Below are 7578 nucleotides of genomic sequence, written 5' to 3'. Positions count from 1 at the left end.
TTGAAGCGCATCTTTGAAGTCTCGCTTCAAAGATGCAAGGCACACCAGGTTCCCATCGGCAACTCCAGTGTGGGCACAACTAGGGACACGGGCGATGACCAAGGAACAGAGCTGAGACTACCATTCTTCGTCCTTGGAACTTGAAATCTGCGGGTCAGATCATATCAGGGCTAGTGCAAAAGCGTGTTAACCGAGATGTCCCTTGGATTAGCTTCAGTTGTCATTTGTTCGGACACATGGAGCTGGTTTGCTTCTGAATTGGTCCCCGGTCCTATAGGATGCCGGGTCTGTGAAAGATGCTCGATGAGTTGTTGAGTGAGTGAGTGATTCTTCTTCCAAGGACCCAGATTATGTTTAGAGTAAGAACTCCCTCCTCCATCATGGCCTGCACCATGGCCCCCAACTGACCTTGTCACCTGGCCCTTCCTCTTACCCTCTTACCTCCTCCCGGTCTTTTTTTTTTTTTTTTTTTTTTGGCGGGGGGTGGGGAGGTGGTTGACACAAAAAAAGTAGTCTAATAACCCTCACCGGAGAATGCTGCAGGGGAGTACACTAGTGGAGGAGGTCTTGGAGGAGGGGGAGGACTCCCAATTTCTACCATGAAATGTCTGTCCAACCAAAAAGTTATCTGTGGTAGTTCATCCTGTCTGATCGTAGGGAGAGGGCTCAAGCCTGGATGGATAAATTTGGGAGTTGTCAGGGTTCACTTTTATTCAAGTTATGATTCTGTGTGAGGTCATCTAGGGAATTCGTGCAAATGAAGAAGAATAAGCAGAGCACAAACCCTGGACCAACTCAACATCGTTAAATGACTGACAGCAAGCAACCAACAAGTTCACAGTAAGAATTATAATGGTCCTCTACAAGAAGTACAATAAACAAGCTAGAAATCACCATTGGTGATTTTTTTCATAACCATGGAGCTGAGAGAATAAAATATATCTTTCATAAATTGAGGATGTATGCAATTAAGAAATGGGATTAGGAGCTGGGTGCCAGTGGCTCACGCCTGTATCCTAGCTACTCATGAGGCAAAGATCAGGAGAATCATGGTTTGAAACCAATTACAACACCCTATCTTGAAAACATCCATCGCAAAAAAAGGGCTGGTGGAGAAGCCAAACTGTAGAATGCCAAGCAAGCATGAGGCCCTGAGTTCAAACCTCAGTGCCACACACAACACACACACAAAAAAGGAATTAAGAACCAGGTGTGATGGTGCACACCTGTAATCCCAGGTGAATTGTGAATTGAGGCCAGCCTGGGCCACAAATAAGACCTTGTCTCAAAAAAATAAAAAAGAATTAGGAAATGCAGAAAATTAAATCAAGGAATTTAATTTGTAAAGATGACAAAGAAGAATAATGAACAGATGTTAATTTTCCAATGAAAGAAGAGCATGTCAGCCAAATTTTGCCAGAAAATCAAAACCATAGGACATATGTTGGGGGGGCAGGGTGAAGGCTTATGGGATAGTGAAGGTGGTAACTCACAAATCCATAGGGTAAAGGGAAATCCAGCAGGCTAGAAACTTGGGCAAGAGCTGATGGTTCAGTTCTGAGAGAATTTCTTCTCCAGGGACTCCTCAGTGTTGCTTTAAGGTCTTTCAACAGAATGGTCTTTTCTGCCAGCAAATCTTCCTGCTACCTCTGTCTCCACATGGCTCACTCATGATTCCCTTAGAGTCTCTCACTTTCTTTTCCTCTCATAGATTTAATTTTGGAATTGAAGAGGTAGGTGCTGGTGCCAGAAAAGGCCAGAACTTAATGAGGCTTTAGAATCAAGCCAAGGTCACAGATGAGATGTATGTTAAGGACAGATTCAACCCAGCACTTGGGAAGCTGAGGTAGGAGGAGCATAAATTCATGGCTACATGGAGAAACTAAAAAACAAAAACAGATTCAAAGTAAATAGCCATGTGCAATTCTGTTTCCCTTGAAAGTCTCTTCTCTAGTGGAACCAACTGCTACTTTGAGTAGGAAAAAGAACATTCCATCCATAACCAGGCATGGTGGCTCTTACCTATAATCCCAATGGTCAGGAGGCTTAGGCAGGAAAGTCATGCCAATACTACCGAAAAAAAAATTTAAGTAAGTGCCTGCTCATATCCAGTGTTAATTAACATTCATTTACTCAACATTCTTATTGAGTGTCCTATGCCAGGCACTGTCCAGGATCCAGGAAATGCCATTAAAAGCTACTCAGTCTTTCCAACTCAGGAAGAATAACTAGAAGGTGGCTAACATGGGTGTTAGTGAGCTCAGATCTCTCCCATGCTCTCTCTGATGTTCACCCCTTTCAGGGTAGACTTCTTCCAAACTTTTAAATCCAAAATGACAGCAGAAACAACATTCCCCTCTGTCTGAGATAATACATCTATCATTCATCTAGATAGAAATCCACCTTTTTTTTTTCCAAATGGGGGAATCCATCCATCCCTGAATTATTCCAAATTATTCCGTTTATAGCTCAGCCACTACTTTATCTTTATTTCTTATTACCTGGAGAATGAAATGAAAATCTAAACACCAGAAAATCACACACATGATCATAGTAAATAAAGATAAGGATCAAGTGAAATTTAGCTATATGGTAGATTGTGGGAGAGAGTGACATCAGGGTGGACAGTTATACAGGGAAACTAAAGTCCTCCTTTTTTTCCCCCAGGATCGTGAGGTCATGATTGGTTACATAATATTCTTGGTATTGAGTCATGGTCTCACTATGTAGCCCAGGCTGACCTTGAACTCATGATCCTCCTGACTTGGCCTCCCAAGTGCTGGGATTTCAGGCATGTGCCACCACACCTGGCTGATTACATCATTTTAATTGTCAGCTGAAAACACTATGAATTATTTTCTAGTGTTTCTATGAAGTAAGTGGGTATGGGAAGTTCTGGTCTTTGTTCCTGAGGGACTGAGCCTTAACAGTCCTATCTATGTAGAGTTGCTCTTCCATTAATGCTGGACTAGGTTGCAGCAAAATGTTCTCAGTTCTAGTCATGTACTGTTTCTATCGCAAAAAGCGATACCCTATCTCCCAAAATAATTACAGCACAAAGAGCTGGAGGTGTGAATCAAGGCTGGGCATGGTGGTATGTTTCTGTCATCCTGGCTAGTGAGGGAAGTACAAATATGGAATGAACCATCAGACAAGAAGAGAGAACCCTCTTCCCCATGGATCAGGAAGTGTCCAGTGACCATGGAAACCACCTCTGGTGAAAATTGGTACCTCTTTTGTGGGGACATGGTGGAGATCTTCAAGGGCAAGGATGCTGGGAAGCAGAACAATGTCATTTCAAGTTCTCCAGCATTGAAATTGAGTGGTCCTGGAGGGGTTGAACACACATTACCATGAAATTGGCAAGACCAAAGATCACCAGGGAACCATGACCCCTAGTGAAGTCCCCTGGCTCACCATGAAGCCAAACTAGAGGATCCCGTGGACAGGAAACCCACTGGGATTGAGTGGAGATTCGCCAAGGCAGCAGACCAGGTTCATCTACAAGATCAGGAAGAATTTTCTCCAAACTTGAATTTCCCAGGGCCAAAAACATCATTTCTGATGACCCCAAGGACACATTAGTGGAATATACTCTAGAAGTAACCTAGGCTCCTCATCGAGACACTGGAGGAAGAGGTGATGGAGTTAATGAGGATTCAAGAGACCCAGAGACTCAAAAAAGTCTATTGGTATTGAGCCAGGGAGAACAACTTCTCCCTGCTGTTTTTGCTTTGAAGTCTGAGGCATCTCTTCCTCAGACAGCAATAAAGAGTCCTGAGCAATGTGTGCATTTAAAAAAAGTTAAAAGAGTTCCTTGGCCACAGACAACAATGTGTGGGATACTGTGATGGGAAGCAGTCACCAGTCGGGGTGACTGTGGTCCCAGTAGATGTTTAGCTTCTCTAAAGACATTAACAGATATTTACAATTACTAGGTACAGGTTAGGGATGTTGTTGAAGATCCTAAAATGTGTAGGAAAACCTTCTACAACAAAGGATTATCCACATTCCAGTGTGATTGTGCCAGCATTGAGAAAAACTGCCCAGGCCAGGAGTGAACAAGCAAAGAACCCAACAGATGTGTGACCTAGAAAAAAATTGTTCATCACCATTTCTATTTTCCTGGGACACAGAGTCCCATCCTTCTGCGAACAATTGCACTCGAAAAGGAAAGGCAAAAATGCCAAAGACAGAGGTAATGAATGGTGGAGCAATGATGTGAACTTAGAGGGAGGATATGGAAGGAAAGGGCAGAGCCTGTGCAGTTATGAGTAGGGTCAGGAGGGGATGGATTTCTAACATATGTAAAAGGATTAAATGGAATCCTGGCATTCTGGAAATGTTGTAGATATGTTGTATTTTTGAAGCCAGTAGTTTTACCTAAGCTTGTTACCATTATCATCATTTTAAATACATCAATGTGTATAGATTCACCAGTTGTGACTGATGTCTTTATGGCTGTAAGGATCGTGGCATTCTGTATTCTTGTGATCTGTGTAAATGCCTTGATTTTAGAGTTTGTTCCTTTTCTTACATTCCCTGCTCCTTGGTAATGCTCAGGATGGGCAAACAGACACAGGAGATGGATAGCAAGGCAGGTGGGTCAGACATTGACAAACATGGAAAAGTTATAAATTGTACTTCTATAATGTACATAAATTACAATCTACAAATTATGTGTACACATATTGTTACAGGAAATTGGGAGCTGAGATAGGAGTCTCTGAGGCAGAATAGTAGGAAGCAACATTTATTGTGTCAGCACAGACCAGTGGACTCATGTTCAAAGGCTGAGCCCTGAGGACAAAGGGGTCTCACCTTATATACCCTTGCAACAGGTTACAGAAGCAAAAAGCAAAGTTCAACCCACATATGATTGCATGTGACTTCATTGGCTATTTCATTTTCCCAGTGCTATGTGACCTTCTTCATGTTTCAATTCTTTAAGTTTTATCTCTCTGCTCTTCCATCCCCTCCCTCTGTCTTGTCAGAACACCAGCCTGTCTGTTTCTTTTCTGGCCTCACCTTTCTTGCTACATTATTCCCCTCTTTGATACTCAGACCCACTCCGGGTCAAAGAGCATCACCTCCACCTAAGGGTTTGTATTTTTATAGCATTATTACATGTGCGGTTGTTTTTTTTTTTTTAAATAATGGCCTCTATAATAGTCTTGATAGCACCAGGGGAGCCAGACAGAGCAATATTAAGCATGCTCCTAGGATTAGGCCTATTGCCCTATCAGAGTTTTGAATCCACCTAAGGCAGAAAACCATCCTGCAAACAGGTCATAGGGATCCCATCCTCTCCAAGTCTGGACAGGGACATGGGCAAGCCTTTTCATTTTGTTTATGATCTCTTCTATAACCTTTCCTTTGTCATCAATCTGTAAGCAGCAGTTGTGCAGGTTAAATTTTTTACAAACTCCTCCCTCAGAGGCCAACAAATAGTCTAAAGCCAAGTGGTTCTGATAGATGGCATTGTGCATCTTAGTGCTTTGTTTTGCCAGAAAATTGAGAGCTCTTATAGTTTTATTAGTTATAATTTTAACAACATCCTGTAGCCTGATGATGTGGTTGAACATATAGGTAGGGGTGCAGTAGGCCCAGGACCTGTCTTCTGCCCAGGTGGCAGGATGTCATATTGGATAATTCATTCAGGAGGCCATTTGTTATCTTTTTAATAGTCAAGTTATAAGGCACCCCGTTTTTATCTACTTAATCTTTCTTATATATGGGGACTCCCAGTTTTTCATCTTGTGTGAGGGGAAGCAAGAAGAAAGATGGTCTGATTGAGCCTAGCACACAAGATCCAAACCAGCTGCTAGGTAGCACCATAATAAGCTTGCTTCCCACAGATCCAATACAGCCCCCTGGGTGCCTACCAATCTATGTTTGTGGTTAAGATTGTTCCATGCTCTCTGGAGATTAGAAAAGTTGGCCAGCGGGTGGGGCAACGTTTTTGTGTGGTTTGGAGTTCCCACCATTTGGTCTCTTTGGCAGTGTCATTGTAAAACCTTGGTGACAACATTTCCTGCCCGAGTAGGTCACAGGAGGAGGGTTTGAGTAGGCCACAGGAGGAGGGCTCTGAGACCATAAAGGGAAACCACATCAGTAACAATAAACAGTAATTATGCATCCTTACCAAAACAGAGCAAACAAAAACCTTTCACTGTGAGTCCAATCAGCTGGGGCAGTTTCTGCCTGACCTATGGCAAAGATTATGGTGATAATTACAGTAAAAGATGCAAACAAGGGGTGCCAATGTATCACAGTGAGATAACTGGTATAAAAACAGTCTGGTTGTCGCATTGGAGAGTCGATTTCTCAAGCTTCTGTCGTGTGTAGACCAGTCAGCTTCCAAGGTGTGACTAGAGCAGAGGTGTTGTCCCTCCGTTTTTGGTCCCCTGTTGTTTCCTGGGAAGTGGAGCCTGCCAGGGAAGGATGCTCAGGTTCTGGAGGGTGATCCTACAGGGTGAAGGTGGATCAGGGATGCACTCCCATTTGAGAGAAACTGGCTTGATATGCCTGTGGTGGATCCAAGGAGCAATCTTTGCTACTTTAACTGCTGCGGGAGTAGACAAAATAACAAAGAAAAGGGCATCTCCAATGGTGTTTTAGTGGGTGGACGTTTTATATATTTTTTTATCTAGACAATGTCTTTTTTTTTTACTGAGTAGAATTACCATGGCAACAATATATTATCAGTATATATGTCCAAGAAAATGCGTTTTTTAAAAAAAAGTTAAACCCACCATCTTTAAGTATCAAAGGACATGTTTAGAGCCAGTAAAAATAGTTATTTTGTCTCTAAGTAGAAGACCCTATCTAAAAATACGAGTTTGTATCTAGAAGGGCTTTAATGCCAGATGGCCATACATGCATAAGAACCATTTCTTTAATCCTCTCGGCCTTGGTTATTTTTGAGAGATCTGGCACCAGTGACTCCATTGGAACTTTGATGGCATTCCCCTCTTTGTCTCCAAACTGCTTGTCTCTGAGCACTCTCTTTTGAAGATCTATATTTTATCCAAGTACTAACCAGGCCTGACCCTGCTTAGCATCCAAGATCAGATGAGATAGGGTGTGTTCAGAGTGGTAGGGATGTAGACTGAAGATCTTTCTTGATTGGTTGCTCTTTCCTGGATTTTTTTTTGTTTGGTTGGTTTTGGTCCCACGGTGGGGATGGGGGGAGAAATAACAAACAGATTAGGTGGGAGTCAGTGCCAATTAGACCCTTAAGCAACAAAGAGGCTTAGAAGGAGTGGCTTTTAGACAGCAGGCTTCTAGATAAGGACAATACAAAGCAAAATCTAACAAAAGCAGATGTTTAAAAAGCTAACCTGGTTGACAAATAAATAGTTATTAGAGTTATGGACTTGATTGTAAATGTCCCAGAAGGATCAGAACTGCAATGACAAAAACTTAAGAGTCATGATTAAAATTTTAGCAACTGACAGAACAGTATATCAGCACCACTAACTTTTTTTTTTACCATGTGTATCTAAATTTTGTATTTTAGAAGTCTTGATATACTTGAAAAACATAACTATAGGAACCAGCAACAGCATCACAACT

The 7578-nt window shown here is 42.2% G+C and overlaps 1 pseudogene; it reads left to right on the top strand.

Moving 5' to 3' along the window:
• The first annotated feature begins 2855 nt into the window (after positions 1-2855).
• LOC109690667 (large ribosomal subunit protein uL24m pseudogene) lies at positions 2856-3739 on the top strand (annotated as a pseudogene).
• The last annotated feature ends 3839 nt before the right edge of the window (positions 3740-7578 follow it).

Source organism: Castor canadensis, chromosome 16, assembly GCF_047511655.1.
Source record: "Castor canadensis chromosome 16, mCasCan1.hap1v2, whole genome shotgun sequence".
In the NCBI taxonomy this organism is placed as follows: Eukaryota; Metazoa; Chordata; class Mammalia; order Rodentia; family Castoridae; genus Castor; species Castor canadensis.
The sequence above is the reverse complement of the archived record's forward strand: the minus strand, read 5'-3'. Positions and strand labels throughout refer to the sequence as shown.